The 19470-nt window shown below is 54.9% G+C and overlaps 5 pseudogenes; all 5 read right to left on the bottom strand.

Moving 5' to 3' along the window:
* Positions 1-1878: 1878 nt before the first annotated feature.
* LOC113889127 lies at positions 1879-1998 on the bottom strand (annotated as a pseudogene).
* Positions 1999-5415: 3417 nt separating this feature from the next.
* Positions 5416-5535, bottom strand: LOC113889126 (annotated as a pseudogene).
* A 4701-nt stretch (positions 5536-10236) lies between these two features.
* Positions 10237-10356, bottom strand: LOC113889124 (annotated as a pseudogene).
* A 4696-nt stretch (positions 10357-15052) lies between these two features.
* On the bottom strand, positions 15053-15172 carry LOC113889123 (annotated as a pseudogene).
* A 3410-nt stretch (positions 15173-18582) lies between these two features.
* Positions 18583-18702, bottom strand: LOC113889117 (annotated as a pseudogene).
* Positions 18703-19470: the final 768 nt, after the last annotated feature.

Genomic DNA, 19470 nt, shown 5'->3' with positions numbered 1-19470 from the left:
CTGTCAGGCAGGCCAGAGAACCTTCAGAGGAGTTTGTAGGTTAAAACACTCTTATCACGCCCAGGAATTATTATAAACTGGAGCTCTAAGTTAACTCCTTCTCCAAAAGAGGTGGTGGGGGACAGCCCCCCGTAAAGTCAGAGGTGTAGGTGAGCACAAAGTAGTAAAGTAGGCAGGCTCTGGTTATGGGGGTAGATGCTCGAGGATTTCCAGGGGGACTCCTGAGGCTCGATCCCGCCTTTGCGTATGTCGAGCCTCCTTCCTCATGACCTTTGCCATGGGCGGAGTACCTCACTCTGGCCCCCAACAGAAGATCTTCACATTTCTGCAAGAGCCACACACCTCCAGAAGGAACCACAAGACTTGCCTGAAATGGTCAAGGTATAAGTCTTGGACTCAACGTTGGAAGGTCTCCACCTTTGCTATGGAAGTCAAACGATCTTTCTTTGAAATGAAAATGGAGCATACTGAACGTTCACATGCTTCTAGAGCATTTGAAAAGCCCTAACTTGTAGAAATCTGCTGTACGAGTTCCTTGAAAGCAAGAACCTCTATGCATGGATATGTCTTCATGCCTTAGATTGTGCCTCGAATATAGTGTACACATCAACCCAGGAAAGGAAAGAATTGACTCGCCAAATATACACAGAGATCAAAAGTGCCGAGCCAAGTGACCCCTTGAGGCTTCCAAGAGCTTTTCTGTCTTTCACACACTAAGTAAATACTGAGCACCTACGATGAGCTAGGAGGCATGTAATAAGTTTCAGGGAATAGAAGGCGGAGAGAAGAAGACACAGAGTTCCTGCTTTCACTGAGACGACTCTAATGATACATGACAGGCAGATCCTTTGAGAACCTATAGAGGGGCCTCTTCCCTCACCACAAAACCTGGGTGTCAGGGAAGGCTTTCCAGAGGCACCATTTCGTTGAGGTCCATAGGTTGAACCTAGGTAAACCAGGGTTGAGATGCAGGAAGAATTTCAGGCAGGGAAAATAGCATCTTGGAAGGCTATGTGACCAGGGAAACTTAGGACATTCAAGAAACGAAAAATGCCCTATGGGATGGAAGCCAAAGAGTGCAGAGGGCATTCCAGGCAAAAGACATCAGAGAAGAACGTGAGGAGCAAGCCTGAAGGGAAGTGGTCGTATCTTCAATATGCTGGGAAAATACGAGAGCCGTTGGAGCAGGGAGGTGACAGCATTGCATCTGCATTTCCAAAAGGTCATCTTGCTCCACATCACTAATGATTGGAGAGGCTCAACTCCAAACTCCAAGGAGGGACCACTTCACATGAGTCCGATTGGGCCTCACTGCGATGTCTGTCAATAACCAAAGCTGGAGAAGATGTGGAGCAAAGGGAACTCTCCTCCACGGTGAGTAGGAATGGGCGTGGGTAGAGCCGGTATGGAAAAGATTATGGAGGTTCCCGAAGGAACTAAAAGTGGAAGTAGATTATGGTTCAGCAGTCCGACTCCCAGGCATAGATCCACCCACAGTATAATTGAACAAGATAGATGCCCCGTTTGGGCACATCTATCTGTGCGTGCGCGCGCACATGCGCATGCGCGATGGCCTGCGAGGCAGGGGGTGGGGGGGGGTGCTGGGGATCTGGCTTGAGTCGGTGCAAGCCCCGGGATTGCCTGAGGCAAGCCAAAGGAGCCCCAGATGGAGACGGGACTGCCGGTCGTCGGGTGTCCTGGAAGCCGAATGCGAATGCGGAGGGGCTCGCGGGCCGCGCGGAGGCAACCCAGGTCTGCAGCGCGAGTCGGGGCCCCGGCCACCCGCTCCCCGCGGCCCGGGAGGGGCTGGGGCTGCGGGGGGGATCCAAGAATCGGGACGCGCGGCGGGGGCTAAAGGACCTCTTCTGGTAGGCAAAAAGCCTCGAGCACCCGGGATTCCCAGGTGGTCTCCCATCCAAGATCCTAACCAGGCCCGACCCTGCTTAGCTTCCGAGATCAGACGAGATCGGGCGCCTTCAGGCTGATAGGGCCTGAGACGGTGGCGGTTGGCTCGGGGCGCCCTAAGAGCCTTGCGCTTCGCCTCCCTTTCGCTCTGCCCTGCAGGTCGGGCCAACGGGCCACACCTCTCGTCGCGGGGCGTGCTGTACTTGAGCCGCACGACCCGCGACCGGACTCCAGCCTGCTGACGCCGGCCCGCCCCCCCGAACACCGCCAACACCAGAGCAGCAAGCGCCTGGCCGGGCCCGGGGGCCCGAGGGGCTTCCAGGACCCCCCATTGACCGGGAGGGCGTGCGTGCGTGCGTGCGCGCGGGGCCTGGGGCTGGGCTGAGGGGTGTGGAGGTCTCGGCGCCCTCCCACCCGCGGCCACTCCAGACCCGGCCGCGCTCGCTGAGCGGGGCCTCCCCCCGATCCCATGCGCTGCTCAGGCCCGCGCGGCCCCGGAGGTGTCGGTCTTCGGCGCCCGCCGCCTCCCAACCCCCGCGGCCCAGGGGCCTCTGAACCTCCTGCGGGCCTAGGCGCAGCGAAACTTGAGCGCCCAACTTGCGCGGCACCTGTCCGGTGCCCAAACCCAGCAGAAGCCAGGAAGGCGCGGTCGAGCGGAGCGCCTCAGCCCCTCCCCTTCGCACTACCGAGGCCCCCCCTTTGCCCCCACGCCAAGCCCTCGACCTTCCTGAGAGAGCAGACGAGCCACAGGCAGGCACACAGACAGACACACAGACACTCGCACGCACCCACGCCAAGGGAGACAGCTGGCCTGCGCAAGCTCCTCAGCCAGAACCAGAGCGCCTGGGAGAGGCCGGGGCCAGACGAACGCGCCGGCGGCTGGCTGTCAGGAGATACAGAGGCAGAAATACATGAAGATTCCGAGACAGACTCCAAGACGGCAAGAGGAGATACAGACACACACACACACACACACACACACACACACACACTTGAGTGTGGTCTTTGGAATTACTTCTGTTCGTAGTTGCTGGATTGAGCCCAACTTTGATACGACCCATGGACTGCGGCCCATCAGGCTCCTCTGTCCGTGGCATTTCCCAGGCGAGGATACTGGAGTGGGTTGCCATTTCCTTCTACGGGAGGCATCTTCCGGACCCAGGGATCGAACCCCAATCTCCTGGGTGGGGATACCTTGCCATCTGAACCAGGACATTGCTAATTCCCTAGGCAAAATACAAAGAATAGAGCTCGTGTTCTACTAAATGGAAAGATGATTTCAGAAACAGAAGCTGTCCTTTTTGGTATCTGTGAATCTTTATGTAGTTTTCGTTGATTTTTACTATTAAGGCTAAGTGAACAAGGCAAGAGAGAAACCCTAGAATTGAAAAGCAATGGACGTTTTTGAAAGAAACATGTGCAGGTGAAGCTCTCTTCCTTTTTGAGAGATGGTTAAATTCAAAATCTTGATACAACACATATGACTTTTGTGCACTTTCTTTCAAATCTCCATGACGAAGCCCTAAGGTGTCCAGGAAGAAAGGAGTAGAGGGGCAGACAAAAAGAGCAACCTTTCCCCTTGGTGCCATCTCAACCAGCTGCTTAGTTCCTTCATCTCAAGGACTATCATCTGGGCTTCTCTGCTTTGTCTGATTCTTGTTTCGGGGACCGTTTCTCGTCACAAGGCTGTCAACAGTGGGGGTGGGGGGTCTGTGGGGGGGGGGAAGCCCTTCTTTCCATTCCACATGAGACCCAGTGGACAATCCAGGCCCTGCCCACTGCATTGAGTGTGCAGCAACAATATCAACGGTAATGCCGGTGAACAATGCGTATTCCTGGAATCCACTCCGTTGGCTACTGACTGTGTGTGGTGGTGGTCTGGAACCTGGACCTGGAAGCTTTCTGGATGATTGCAAATGACACCAAAGTCTGAGGACGATGGAAGATCTTCACATTTCTGCAAGAGCCACACACCTCCAGAAGGAACCACAAGACTTGCCTGAAATGGTCAAGGTATAAGTCTTGGACTCAACGTTGGAAGGTCTCCACCTTTGCTATGGAAGTCAAACGATCTTTCTTTGAAATGAAAATGGAGCATACTGAACGTTCACATGCTTCTAGAGCATTTGAAAAGCCCTAACTTGTAGAAATCTGCTGTACGAGTTCCTTGAAAGCAAGAACCTCTATGCATGGATATGTCTTCATGCCTTAGATTGTGCCTCGAATATAGTGTACACATCAACCCAGGAAAGGAAAGAATTGACTCGCCAAATATACACAGAGATCAAAAGTGCCGAGCCAAGTGACCCCTTGAGGCTTCCAAGAGCTTTTCTGTCTTTCACACACTAAGTAAATACTGAGCACCTACGATGAGCTAGGAGGCATGTAATAAGTTTCAGGGAATAGAAGGCGGAGAGAAGAAGACACAGAGTTCCTGCTTTCACTGAGACGACTCTAATGATACATGACAGGCAGATCCTTTGAGAACCTATAGAGGGGCCTCTTCCCTCACCACAAAACCTGGGTGTCAGGGAAGGCTTTCCAGAGGCACCATTTCGTTGAGGTCCATAGGTTGAACCTAGGTAAACCAGGGTTGAGATGCAGGAAGAATTTCAGGCAGGGAAAATAGCATCTTGGAAGGCTATGTGACCAGGGAAACTTAGGACATTCAAGAAACGAAAAATGCCCTATGGGATGGAAGCCAAAGAGTGCAGAGGGCATTCCAGGCAAAAGACATCAGAGAAGAACGTGAGGAGCAAGCCTGAAGGGAAGTGGTCGTATCTTCAATATGCTGGGAAAATACGAGAGCCGTTGGAGCAGGGAGGTGACAGCATTGCATCTGCATTTCCAAAAGGTCATCTTGCTCCACATCACTAATGATTGGAGAGGCTCAACTCCAAACTCCAAGGAGGGACCACTTCACATGAGTCCGATTGGGCCTCACTGCGATGTCTGTCAATAACCAAGGCTGGAGAAGATGTGGAGCAAAGGGAACTCTCCTCCACGGTGAGTAGGAATGGGCGTGGGTAGAGCCGGTATGGAAAAGATTATGGAGGTTCCCGAAGGAACTAAAAGTGGAAGTAGATTATGGTTCAGCAGTCCGACTCCCAGGCATAGATCCACCCACAGTATAATTGAACAAGATAGATGCCCCGTTTGGGCACATCTATCTGTGCGTGCGCGCGCACATGCGCATGCGCGATGGCCTGCGAGGCAGGGGGTGGGGGGGGGTGCTGGGGATCTGGCTTGAGTCGGTGCAAGCCCCGGGATTGCCTGAGGCAAGCCAAAGGAGCCCCAGATGGAGACGGGACTGCCGGTCGTCGGGTGTCCTGGAAGCCGAATGCGAATGCGGAGGGGCTCGCGGGCCGCGCGGAGGCAACCCAGGTCTGCAGCGCGAGTCGGGGCCCCGGCCACCCGCTCCCCGCGGCCCGGGAGGGGCTGGGGCTGCGGGGGGGATCCAAGAATCGGGACGCGCGGCGGGGGCTAAAGGACCTCTTCTGGTAGGCAAAAAGCCTCGAGCACCCGGGATTCCCAGGTGGTCTCCCATCCAAGATCCTAACCAGGCCCGACCCTGCTTAGCTTCCGAGATCAGACGAGATCGGGCGCCTTCAGGCTGATAGGGCCTGAGACGGTGGCGGTTGGCTCGGGGCGCCCTAAGAGCCTTGCGCTTCGCCTCCCTTTCGCTCTGCCCTGCAGGTCGGGCCAACGGGCCACACCTCTCGTCGCGGGGCGTGCTGTACTTGAGCCGCACGACCCGCGACCGGACTCCAGCCTGCTGACGCCGGCCCGCCCCCCCGAACACCGCCAACACCAGAGCAGCAAGCGCCTGGCCGGGCCCGGGGGCCCGAGGGGCTTCCAGGACCCCCCATTGACCGGGAGGGCGTGCGTGCGTGCGTGCGCGCGGGGCCTAGGGGCTGGGCTGAGGGGTGTGGAGGTCTCGGCGCCCTCCCACCCGCGGCCACTCCAGACCCGGCCGCGCTCGCTGAGCGGGGCCTCCCCCCGATCCCATGCGCTGCTCAGGCCCGCGCGGCCCCGGAGGTGTCGGTCTTCGGCGCCCGCCGCCTCCCAACCCCCGCGGCCCAGGGGCCTCTGAACCTCCTGCGGGCCTAGGCGCAGCGAAACTTGAGCGCCCAACTTGCGCGGCACCTGTCCGGTGCCCAAACCCAGCAGAAGCCAGGAAGGCGCGGTCGAGCGGAGCGCCTCAGCCCCTCCCCTTCGCACTACCGAGGCCCCCCCTTTGCCCCCACGCCAAGCCCTCGACCTTCCTGAGAGAGCAGACGAGCCACAGGCAGGCACACAGACAGACACACAGACACTCGCACGCACCCACGCCAAGGGAGACAGCTGGCCTGCGCAAGCTCCTCAGCCAGAACCAGAGCGCCTGGGAGAGGCCGGGGCCAGACGAACGCGCCGGCGGCTGGCTGTCAGGAGATACAGAGGCAGAAATACATGAAGATTCCGAGACAGACTCCAAGACGGCAAGAGGAGATACAGACACACACACACACACACACACACACACACACACACTTGAGTGTGGTCTTTGGAATTACTTCTGTTCGTAGTTGCTGGATTGAGCCCAACTTTGATACGACCCATGGACTGCGGCCCATCAGGCTCCTCTGTCCGTGGCATTTCCCAGGCGAGGATACTGGAGTGGGTTGCCATTTCCTTCTACGGGAGGCATCTTCCGGACCCAGGGATCGAACCCCAATCTCCTGGGTGGGGATACCTTGCCATCTGAACCAGGACATTGCTAATTCCCTAGGCAAAATACAAAGAATAGAGCTCGTGTTCTACTAAATGGAAAGATGATTTCAGAAACAGAAGCTGTCCTTTTTGGTATCTGTGAATCTTTATGTAGTTTTCGTTGATTTTTACTATTAAGGCTAAGTGAACAAGGCAAGAGAGAAACCCTAGAATTGAAAAGCAATGGACGTTTTTGAAAGAAACATGTGCAGGTGAAGCTCTCTTCCTTTTTGAGAGATGGTTAAATTCAAAATCTTGATACAACACATATGACTTTTGTGCACTTTCTTTCAAATCTCCATGACGAAGCCCTAAGGTGTCCAGGAAGAAAGGAGTAGAGGGGCAGACAAAAAGAGCAACCTTTCCCCTTGGTGCCATCTCAACCAGCTGCTTAGTTCCTTCATCTCAAGGACTATCATCTGGGCTTCTCTGCTTTGTCTGATTCTTGTTTCGGGGACCGTTTCTCGTCACAAGGCTGTCAACAGTGGGGGTGGGGGGTCTGTGGGGGGTGGGGAGCCCTTCTTTCCATTCCACATGAGACCCAGTGGACAATCCAGGCCCTGCCCACTGCATTGAGTGTGCAGCAACAATATCAACGGTAATGCCGGTGAACAATGCGTATTCCTGGAATCCACTCCGTTGACTACTGACTGTGTGTGGTGGTGGTCTGGAACCTAGACCTGGAAGCTTTCTGGATGATTGCAAATGACACCAAAGTCTGAGGACGATGGAAGATTGCCGGGGTCCTGCCCCGGCTGATCCAGGGTATTCGAAGCGGGGACGGTGTCGGCGACCTATTTATTTATTTAAATATTTTATCAAAGATATAAAGAGTAATAGGATGAGGATAGCTCAGTAGGAAAATTCAGTGGAGAAAAGAGGCTGAGTGGCTTGGTTTACGCGGGAGACCAATAAAACTTCAAGACAAGAAGTTTGCACCACTTACGTAGGCCGCAGGCGTCCTTCCGTTCTCCCGAAGGAGAGGAGACACTGAGGCCTCCCCGGTCGGATCTTAGAAGCCCAGGCATAATTAGTAAGCATGGTGGGTTCCGCGCTCCAGATGGAGACTCAACCAGAGTGAGAGAGAGAGCGACATGGGGAGACCAGTATTTTGAGAAACTGATCCCAATTCTTTATTTTCCATGGTCTACTTTTATACACTGAGATGTTATGCAAAAGTCACATGGGGACAGCAGTCCTGACTTTCATTAAAGTCAGGTGCTTCACACAAATGTATACAGAGGTCTTAGGGGTGTTACATCATCTTCTGGCCAGGGGGCCCTGCTGACAATTTACGACCCTCTCCTTGTGACAGCGGTCAGTCAATCAGGACACTTATTTCTCCAGGGCTGATTATTCTCAAAACAGACGCCACCCAAATAAAGTTACATTCCTACAGGGTGAGGGTGTAGTGGGTTTTAGTTAAGGAAAGAATTTACTTAGCCTAAGGTCTAACGTGATTAATATCAAAGGTTAATTCTATATATTCATTAATGTGTGTAAGGGCAGGGGATATGGAGACTTAGCAACAAACATTGGCTCAACAAATGAAAAACCCTTCACCAACACAATTTCTAATTAGCCCATTATACTTATACTAATAGTTTTCTAACTTTTCTAAGGAACCTGTTTTTAGAAGGTTTAAAGCATCTTGTGCCTCTCACGGTTGGGAGGCTGTGAGCGATCACATGTGGCCGGACAAGCCTGTCAGGCAGGCCAGAGAACCTTCAGAGGAGTTTGTAGGTTAAAACACTCTTATCACGCCCAGGAATTATTATAAACTGGAGCTCTAAGTTAACTCCTTCTCCAAAAGAGGTGGTGGGGGACAGCCCCCCGTAAAGTCAGAGGTGTAGGTGAGCACAAAGTAGTAAAGTAGGCAGGCTCTGGTTATGGGGGTAGATGCTCGAGGATTTCCAGGGGGACTCCTGAGGCTCGATCCCGCCTTTGCGTATGTCGAGCCTCCTTCCTCATGACCTTTGCCATGGGCGGAGTACCTCACTCTGGCCCCCAACAGAAGATCTTCACATTTCTGCAAGAGCCACACACCTCCAGAAGGAACCACAAGACTTGCCTGAAATGGTCAAGGTATAAGTCTTGGACTCAACGTTGGAAGGTCTCCACCTTTGCTATGGAAGTCAAACGATCTTTCTTTGAAATGAAAATGGAGCATACTGAACGTTCACATGCTTCTAGAGCATTTGAAAAGCCCTAACTTGTAGAAATCTGCTGTACGAGTTCCTTGAAAGCAAGAACCTCTATGCATGGATATGTCTTCATGCCTTAGATTGTGCCTCGAATATAGTGTACACATCAACCCAGGAAAGGAAAGAATTGACTCGCCAAATATACACAGAGATCAAAAGTGCCGAGCCAAGTGACCCCTTGAGGCTTCCAAGAGCTTTTCTGTCTTTCACACACTAAGTAAATACTGAGCACCTACGATGAGCTAGGAGGCATGTAATAAGTTTCAGGGAATAGAAGGCGGAGAGAAGAAGACACAGAGTTCCTGCTTTCACTGAGACGACTCTAATGATACATGACAGGCAGATCCTTTGAGAACCTATAGAGGGGCCTCTTCCCTCACCACAAAACCTGGGTGTCAGGGAAGGCTTTCCAGAGGCACCATTTCGTTGAGGTCCATAGGTTGAACCTAGGTAAACCAGGGTTGAGATGCAGGAAGAATTTCAGGCAGGGAAAATAGCATCTTGGAAGGCTATGTGACCAGGGAAACTTAGGACATTCAAGAAACGAAAAATGCCCTATGGGATGGAAGCCAAAGAGTGCAGAGGGCATTCCAGGCAAAAGACATCAGAGAAGAACGTGAGGAGCAAGCCTGAAGGGAAGTGGTCGTATCTTCAATATGCTGGGAAAATACGAGAGCCGTTGGAGCAGGGAGGTGACAGCATTGCATCTGCATTTCCAAAAGGTCATCTTGCTCCACATCACTAATGATTGGAGAGGCTCAACTCCAAACTCCAAGGAGGGACCACTTCACATGAGTCCGATTGGGCCTCACTGCGATGTCTGTCAATAACCAAAGCTGGAGAAGATGTGGAGCAAAGGGAACTCTCCTCCACGGTGAGTAGGAATGGGCGTGGGTAGAGCCGGTATGGAAAAGATTATGGAGGTTCCCGAAGGAACTAAAAGTGGAAGTAGATTATGGTTCAGCAGTCCGACTCCCAGGCATAGATCCACCCACAGTATAATTGAACAAGATAGATGCCCCGTTTGGGCACATCTATCTGTGCGTGCGCGCGCACATGCGCATGCGCGATGGCCTGCGAGGCAGGGGGTGGGGGGGGGTGCTGGGGATCTGGCTTGAGTCGGTGCAAGCCCCGGGATTGCCTGAGGCAAGCCAAAGGAGCCCCAGATGGAGACGGGACTGCCGGTCGTCGGGTGTCCTGGAAGCCGAATGCGAATGCGGAGGGGCTCGCGGGCCGCGCGGAGGCAACCCAGGTCTGCAGCGCGAGTCGGGGCCCCGGCCACCCGCTCCCCGCGGCCCGGGAGGGGCTGGGGCTGCGGGGGGGATCCAAGAATCGGGACGCGCGGCGGGGGCTAAAGGACCTCTTCTGGTAGGCAAAAAGCCTCGAGCACCCGGGATTCCCAGGTGGTCTCCCATCCAAGATCCTAACCAGGCCCGACCCTGCTTAGCTTCCGAGATCAGACGAGATCGGGCGCCTTCAGGCTGATAGGGCCTGAGACGGTGGCGGTTGGCTCGGGGCGCCCTAAGAGCCTTGCGCTTCGCCTCCCTTTCGCTCTGCCCTGCAGGTCGGGCCAACGGGCCACACCTCTCGTCGCGGGGCGTGCTGTACTTGAGCCGCACGATCCGCGACCGGACTCCAGCCTGCTGACGCCGGCCCGCCCCCCCGAACACCGCCAACACCAGAGCAGCAAGCGCCTGGCCGGGCCCGGGGGCCCGAGGGGCTTCCAGGACCCCCCATTGACTGGGAGGGCGTGCGTGCGTGCGTGCGCGCGGGGCCTGGGGGCTGGGCTGAGGGGTGTGGAGGTCTCGGTGCCCTCCCACCCGCGGCCACTCCAGACCCGGCCGCGCTCGCTGAGCGGGGCCTCCCCCCGATCCCATGCGCTGCTCAGGCCCGCGCGGCCCCGGAGGTGTCGGTCTTCGGCGCCCGCCGCCTCCCAACCCCCGCGGCCCAGGGGCCTCTGAACCTCCTGCGGGCCTAGGTGCAGCGAAACTTGAGCGCCCAACTTGCGCGGCACCTGTCCGGTGCCCAAACCCACCAGAAGCCAGGAAGGCGCGGTCGAGCGGAGCGCCTCAGCCCCTCCCCTTCGCACTACCGAGGCCCCCCCTTTGCCCCCACGCCAAGCCCTCGACCTTCCTGAGAGAGCAGACGAGCCACAGGCAGGCACACAGACAGACACACAGACACTCGCACGCACCCACGCCAAGGGAGACAGCTGGCCTGCGCAAGCTCCTCAGCCAGAACCAGAGCGCCTGGGAGAGGCCGGGGCCAGACGAACGCGCCGGCGGCTGGCTGTCAGGAGATACAGAGGCAGAAATACATGAAGATTCCGAGACAGACTCCAAGACGGCAAGAGGAGATACAGACACACACACACACACACACACACACACACACTTGAGTGTGGTCTTTGGAATTACTTCTGTTCGTAGTTGCTGGATTGAGCCCAACTTTGATACGACCCATGGACTGCGGCCCATCAGGCTCCTCTGTCCGTGGCATTTCCCAGGCGAGGATACTGGAGTGGGTTGCCATTTCCTTCTACGGGAGGCATCTTCCGGACCCAGGGATCGAACCCCAATCTCCTGGGTGGGGATACCTTGCCATCTGAACCAGGACATTGCTAATTCCCTAGGCAAAATACAAAGAATAGAGCTCGTGTTCTACTAAATGGAAAGATGATTTCAGAAACAGAAGCTGTCCTTTTTGGTATCTGTGAATCTTTATGTAGTTTTCGTTGATTTTTACTATTAAGGCTAAGTGAACAAGGCAAGAGAGAAACCCTAGAATTGAAAAGCAATGGACGTTTTTGAAAGAAACATGTGCAGGTGAAGCTCTCTTCCTTTTTGAGAGATGGTTAAATTCAAAATCTTGATACAACACATATGACTTTTGTGCACTTTCTTTCAAATCTCCATGACGAAGCCCTAAGGTGTCCAGGAAGAAAGGAGTAGAGGGGCAGACAAAAAGAGCAACCTTTCCCCTTGGTGCCATCTCAACCAGCTGCTTAGTTCCTTCATCTCAAGGACTATCATCTGGGCTTCTCTGCTTTGTCTGATTCTTGTTTCGGGGACCGTTTCTCGTCACAAGGCTGTCAACAGTGGGGGTGGGGGGTCTGTGGGGGGTGGGGAGCCCTTCTTTCCATTCCACATGAGACCCAGTGGACAATCCAGGCCCTGCCCACTGCATTGAGTGTGCAGCAACAATATCAACGGTAATGCCGGTGAACAATGCGTATTCCTGGAATCCACTCCGTTGACTACTGACTGTGTGTGGTGGTGGTCTGGAACCTAGACCTGGAAGCTTTCTGGATGATTGCAAATGACACCAAAGTCTGAGGACGATGGAAGATTGCCGGGGTCCTGCCCCGGCTGATCCAGGGTATTCGAAGCGGGGACGGTGTCGGCGACCTATTTATTTATTTAAATATTTTATCAAAGATATAAAGAGTAATAGGATGAGGATAGCTCAGTAGGAAAATTCAGTGGAGAAAAGAGGCTGAGTGGCTTGGTTTACGCGGGAGACCAATAAAACTTCAAGACAAGAAGTTTGCACCACTTACGTAGGCCGCAGGCGTCCTTCCGTTCTCCCGAAGGAGAGGAGACACTGAGGCCTCCCCGGTCGGATCTTAGAAGCCCAGGCATAATTAGTAAGCATGGTGGGTTCCGCGCTCCAGATGGAGACTCAACCAGAGTGAGAGAGAGAGCGACATGGGGAGACCAGTATTTTGAGAAACTGATCCCAATTCTTTATTTTCCATGGTCTACTTTTATACACTGAGATGTTATGCAAAAGTCACATGGGGACAGCAGTCCTGACTTTCATTAAAGTCAGGTGCTTCACACAAATGTATACAGAGGTCTTAGGGGTGTTACATCATCTTCTGGCCAGGGGGCCCTGCTGACAATTTACGACCCTCTCCTTGTGACAGCGGTCAGTCAATCAGGACACTTATTTCTCCAGGGCTGATTATTCTCAAAACAGACGCCACCCAAATAAAGTTACATTCCTACAGGGTGAGGGTGTAGTGGGTTTTAGTTAAGGAAAGAATTTACTTAGCCTAAGGTCTAACGTGATTAATATCAAAGGTTAATTCTATATATTCATTAATGTGTGTAAGGGCAGGGGATATGGAGACTTAGCAACAAACATTGGCTCAACAAATGAAAAACCCTTCACCAACACAATTTCTAATTAGCCCATTATACTTATACTAATAGTTTTCTAACTTTTCTAAGGAACCTGTTTTTAGAAGGTTTAAAGCATCTTGTGCCTCTCACGGTTGGGAGGCTGTGAGCGATCACATGTGGCCGGACAAGCCTGTCAGGCAGGCCAGAGAACCTTCAGAGGAGTTTGTAGGTTAAAACACTCTTATCACGCCCAGGAATTATTATAAACTGGAGCTCTAAGTTAACTCCTTCTCCAAAAGAGGTGGTGGGGGACAGCCCCCCGTAAAGTCAGAGGTGTAGGTGAGCACAAAGTAGTAAAGTAGGCAGGCTCTGGTTATGGGGGTAGATGCTCGAGGATTTCCAGGGGGACTCCTGAGGCTCGATCCCGCCTTTGCGTATGTCGAGCCTCCTTCCTCATGACCTTTGCCATGGGCGGAGTACCTCACTCTGGCCCCCAACAGAAGATCTTCACATTTCTGCAAGAGCCACACACCTCCAGAAGGAACCACAAGACTTGCCTGAAATGGTCAAGGTATAAGTCTTGGACTCAACGTTGGAAGGTCTCCACCTTTGCTATGGAAGTCAAACGATCTTTCTTTGAAATGAAAATGGAGCATACTGAACGTTCACATGCTTCTAGAGCATTTGAAAAGCCCTAACTTGTAGAAATCTGCTGTACGAGTTCCTTGAAAGCAAGAACCTCTATGCATGGATATGTCTTCATGCCTTAGATTGTGCCTCGAATATAGTGTACACATCAACCCAGGAAAGGAAAGAATTGACTCGCCAAATATACACAGAGATCAAAAGTGCCGAGCCAAGTGACCCCTTGAGGCTTCCAAGAGCTTTTCTGTCTTTCACACACTAAGTAAATACTGAGCACCTACGATGAGCTAGGAGGCATGTAATAAGTTTCAGGGAATAGAAGGCGGAGAGAAGAAGACACAGAGTTCCTGCTTTCACTGAGACGACTCTAATGATACATGACAGGCAGATCCTTTGAGAACCTATAGAGGGGCCTCTTCCCTCACCACAAAACCTGGGTGTCAGGGAAGGCTTTCCAGAGGCACCATTTCGTTGAGGTCCATAGGTTGAACCTAGGTAAACCAGGGTTGAGATGCAGGAAGAATTTCAGGCAGGGAAAATAGCATCTTGGAAGGCTATGTGACCAGGGAAACTTAGGACATTCAAGAAACGAAAAATGCCCTATGGGATGGAAGCCAAAGAGTGCAGAGGGCATTCCAGGCAAAAGACATCAGAGAAGAACGTGAGGAGCAAGCCTGAAGGGAAGTGGTCGTATCTTCAATATGCTGGGAAAATACGAGAGCCGTTGGAGCAGGGAGGTGACAGCATTGCATCTGCATTTCCAAAAGGTCATCTTGCTCCACATCACTAATGATTGGAGAGGCTCAACTCCAAACTCCAAGGAGGGACCACTTCACATGAGTCCGATTGGGCCTCACTGCGATGTCTGTCAATAACCAAAGCTGGAGAAGATGTGGAGCAAAGGGAACTCTCCTCCACGGTGAGTAGGAATGGGCGTGGGTAGAGCCGGTATGGAAAAGATTATGGAGGTTCCCGAAGGAACTAAAAGTGGAAGTAGATTATGGTTCAGCAGTCCGACTCCCAGGCATAGATCCACCCACAGTATAATTGAACAAGATAGATGCCCCGTTTGGGCACATCTATCTGTGCGTGCGCGCGCACATGCGCATGCGCGATGCCTGCGAGGCAGGGGGTGGGGGGGGGTGCTGGGGATCTGGCTTGAGTCGGTGCAAGCCCCGGGATTGCCTGAGGCAAGCCAAAGGAGCCCCAGATGGAGACGGGACTGCCGGTCGTCGGGTGTCCTGGAAGCCGAATGCGAATGCGGAGGGGCTCGCGGGCCGCGTGGAGGCAACCCAGGTCTGCAGCGGGAGTCGGGGCCCCGGCCAGCCGCTCCCCGCGGCCCGGGAGGGGCTGGGGCTGCGGGGGGGATCCAAGAATCGGGACGCGCGGCGGGGGCTAAAGGACCTCTTCTGGTAGGCAAAAAGCCTCGAGCACCCGGGATTCCCAGGTGGTCTCCCATCCAAGATCCTAACCAGGCCCGACCCTGCTTAGCTTCCGAGATCAGACGAGATCGGGCGCCTTCAGGCTGATAGGGCCTGAGACGGTGGCGGTTGGCTCGGGGCGCCCTAAGAGCCTTGCGCTTCGCCTCCCTTTCGCTCTGCCCTGCAGGTCGGGCCAACGGGCCACACCTCTCGTCGCGGGGCGTGCTGTACTTGAGCCGCACGACCCGCGACCGGACTCCAGCCTGCTGACGCCGGCCCGCCCCCCCGAACACCGCCAACACCAGAGCAGCAAGCGCCTGGCCGGGCCCGGGGGCCCGAGGGGCTTCCAGGACCCCCCATTGACCGGGAGGGCGTGCGTGCGTGCGTGCGCGCGGGGCCTGGGGGCTGGGCTGAGGGGTGTGGAGGTCTCGGTGCCCTCCCACCCGCGGCCACTCCAGACCCGGCCGCGCTCGCTGAGCGGGGCCTCCCCCCGATCCCATGCGCTGCTCAGGCCCGCGCGGCCCCGGAGGTGTCGGTCTTCGGCGCCCGCCGCCTCCCAACCCCCGCGGCCCAGGGGCCTCTGAACCTCCTGCGGGCCTAGGTGCAGCGAAACTTGAGCGCCCAACTTGCGCGGCACCTGTCCGGTGCCCAAACCCACCAGAAGCCAGGAAGGCGCGGTCGAGCGGAGCGCCTCAGCCCCTCCCCTTCGCACTACCGAGGCCCCCCCTTTGCCCCCACGCCAAGCCCTCGACCTTCCTGAGAGAGCAGACGAGCCACAGGCAGGCACACAGACAGACACACAGACACTCGCACGCACCCACGCCAAGGGAGACAGCTGGCCTGCGCAAGCTCCTCAGCCAGAACCAGAGCGCCTGGGAGAGGCCGGGGCCAGACGAACGCGCCGGCGGCTGGCTGTCAGGAGATACAGAGGCAGAAATACATGAAGATTCCGAGACAGACTCCAAGACGGCAAGAGGAGATACAGACACACACACACACACACACACACACACACTTGAGTGTGGTCTTTGGAATTACTTCTGTTCGTAGTTGCTGGATTGAGCCCAACTTTGATACGACCCATGGACTGCGGCCCATCAGGCTCCTCTGTCCGTGGCATTTCCCAGGCGAGGATACTGGAGTGGGTTGCCATTTCCTTCTACGGGAGGCATCTTCCGGACCCAGGGATCGAACCCCAATCTCCTGGGTGGGGATACCTTGCCATCTGAACCAGGACATTGCTAATTCCCTAGGCAAAATACAAAGAATAGAGCTCGTGTTCTACTAAATGGAAAGATGATTTCAGAAACAGAAGCTGTCCTTTTTGGTATCTGTGAATCTTTATGTAGTTTTCGTTGATTTTTACTATTAAGGCTAAGTGAACAAGGCAAGAGAGAAACCCTAGAATTGAAAAGCAATGGACGTTTTTGAAAGAAACATGTGCAGGTGAAGCTCTCTTCCTTTTTGAGAGATGGTTAAATTCAAAATCTTGATACAACACATATGACTTTTGTGCACTTTCTTTCAAATCTCCATGACGAAGCCCTAAGGTGTCCAGGAAGAAAGGAGTAGAGGGGCAGACAAAAAGAGCAACCTTTCCCCTTGGTGCCATCTCAACCAGCTGCTTAGTTCCTTCATCTCAAGGACTATCATCTGGGCTTCTCTGCTTTGTCTGATTCTTGTTTCGGGGACCGTTTCTCGTCACAAGGCTGTCAACAGTGGGGGTGGGGGGTCTGTGGGGGGTGGGGAGCCCTTCTTTCCATTCCACATGAGACCCAGTGGACAATCCAGGCCCTGCCCACTGCATTGAGTGTGCAGCAACAATATCAACGGTAATGCCGGTGAACAATGCGTATTCCTGGAATCCACTCCGTTGGCTACTGACTGTGTGTGGTGGTGGTCTGGAACCTGGACCTGGAAGCTTTCTGGATGATTGCAAATGACACCAAAGTCTGAGGACGATGGAAGATCTTCACATTTCTGCAAGAGCCACACACCTCCAGAAGGAATCACAAGACTTGCCTGAAATGGTCAAGGTATAAGTCTTGGACTCAACGTTGGAAGGTCTCCACCTTTGCTATGGAAGTCAAACGATCTTTCTTTGAAATGAAAATGGAGCATACTGAACGTTCACATGCTTCTAGAGCATTTGAAAAGCCCTAACTTGTAGAAATCTGCTGTACGAGTTCCTTGAAAGCAAGAACCTCTATGCATGGATATGTCTTCATGCCTTAGATTGTGCCTCGAATATAGTGTACACATCAACCCAGGAAAGGAAAGAATTGACTCGCCAAATATACACAGAGATCAAAAGTGCCGAGCCAAGTGACCCCTTGAGGCTTCCAAGAGCTTTTCTGTCTTTCACACACTAAGTAAATACTGAGCACCTACGATGAGCTAGGAGGCATGTAATAAGTTTCAGGGAATAGAAGGCGGAGAGAAGAAGACACAGAGTTCCTGCTTTCACTGAGACGACTCTAATGATACATGACAGGCAGATCCTTTGAGAACCTATAGAGGGGCCTCTTCCCTCACCACAAAACCTGGGTGTCAGGGAAGGCTTTCCAGAGGCACCATTTCGTTGAGGTCCATAGGTTGAACCTAGGTAAACCAGGGTTGAGATGCAGGAAGAATTTCAGGCAGGGAAAATAGCATCTTGGAAGGCTATGTGACCAGGGAAACTTAGGACATTCAAGAAACGAAAAATGCCCTATGGGATGGAAGCCAAAGAGTGCAGAGGGCATTCCAGGCAAAAGACATCAGAGAAGAACGTGAGGAGCAAGCCTGAAGGGAAGTGGTCGTATCGTCAATATGCTGGGAAAATACGAGAGCCGTTGGAGCAGGGAGGTGACAGCATTGCATCTGCATTTCCAAAAGGTCATCTTGCTCCACATCACTAATGATTGGAGAGGCTCAACTCCAAACTCCAAGGAGGGACCACTTCACATGAGTCCGATTGGGCCTCACTGCAATGTCTGTCAATAACCAGTGCTGGAGAAGATGTGGAGCAAAGGGAACTCTCCTCCACGGTGAGTAGGAATGGGCGTGGGTAGAGCCGGTATGGAAAAGATTATGGAGGTTCCCGAAGGAACTAAAAGTGGAAGTAGCCTATGGTTCAGCAGTCCGACTCCCAGGCATAGATACACCCACGGTATAAGTGAACAAGATAGATGCCCCGTTTGGGCACATCTATCTGTGCGTGCGTGCGCACTTGCGCATGCGCGATGGCCTGCGAGGCAGGGGGTGGGGCGGGGGCTGGGGCTCTGGCTGGAGTCCGTGCAAGCCCCGGGATTGCCTGAGGCAAGCCAAAGGAGCCCCAGATGGAGACGGGACTGCCGGTCGTCGGGTGTCCTGGAAGCCGAATGCGAATGCGGAGGGGCTCGCGGGCCGCGCGGAGGCAACCCAGGTCTGCAGCGGAGTCGGGGCCCCGGCCAGCCGCTCCCCGCGGCCCGGGAGGGGCTGGGGCTGCGGGGGGGATCCAAGAATCGGGACGCGCGGCGGGGGCTAAAGGACCTCTTCTGGTAGGCAAAAAGCCTCGAGCACCCGGGATTCCCAGGTGGTCTCCCATCCAAGATCCTAACCAGGCCCGACCCTGCTTAGCTTCCGAGATCAGACGAGATCGGGCGCCTTCAGGCTGATAGGGCCTGAGACGGTGGCGGTTGGCTCGGGGCGCCCTAAGAGCCTTGCGCTTCGCCTCCCTTTCGCTCTGCCCTGCAGGTCGGGCCAACGGGCCGCACCTCTCGTCGCGGGGCGTGCTGTACTTGAGCCGCACGACCCGCGACCGGACTCCAGCCTGCTGACGCCGGCCCGCCCCCGAACACCGCCAACACCAGAGCAGCAAGCGCCTGGCCGGGCCCGGGGGCCCGAGGGGCTTCCAGGACCCCCCATTGACCGGGAGGGGCGTGCGTGCGTGCGTGCGCGCGGGGCCTGGGGGCTGGCTGAGGGGTGGGAGGTCTCGTGTGCTCTCCCACCGCGGCCACTCCAGACTCCGGCCGCCGATCTCCCTAGCGGGGCCTCCCCCCGATCCCATGCGCTGCTCGGCCCCGCGCGCCCCGGAGGGGTCGGTCTTCGGCGCCCGCCGCCTCCCAACCCCCGCGGCCCAGGGGCCTCTGAACCTCCTGCGGGCCTAGGTGCAGCGAAACTTGAGCGCCCAACTTGCGCGGCACCTGTCCGGTGCCCAAACCCACCAGAAGCCAGGAAGGCGCGGTCGAGCGGAGCGCCTCAGCCCCTCCCCTTCGCACTACCGAGGCCACCCCTTTGCCCCCCCGCCAAGCCCTCGACCTTCCTGAGAGAGCAGACGAGCCACAGGCGGCACACAGACAGACCACACAGACACTCGCACGCACCCACGCCAAGGGAGACAGCTGCCTGCGCAAGCTCCTCAGCCAGAACCAGAGCGCCTGGGAGAGGCCGGGGCCA

The sequence above is a fragment of the Bos indicus x Bos taurus genome, unplaced genomic scaffold (genome assembly GCF_003369695.1).
Source record: "Bos indicus x Bos taurus breed Angus x Brahman F1 hybrid unplaced genomic scaffold, Bos_hybrid_MaternalHap_v2.0 tig00003530_arrow_arrow_obj, whole genome shotgun sequence".
Classification (NCBI taxonomy): Eukaryota; Metazoa; Chordata; class Mammalia; order Artiodactyla; family Bovidae; genus Bos; species Bos indicus x Bos taurus.
The sequence above is the reverse complement of the archived record's forward strand: the minus strand, read 5'-3'. Positions and strand labels throughout refer to the sequence as shown.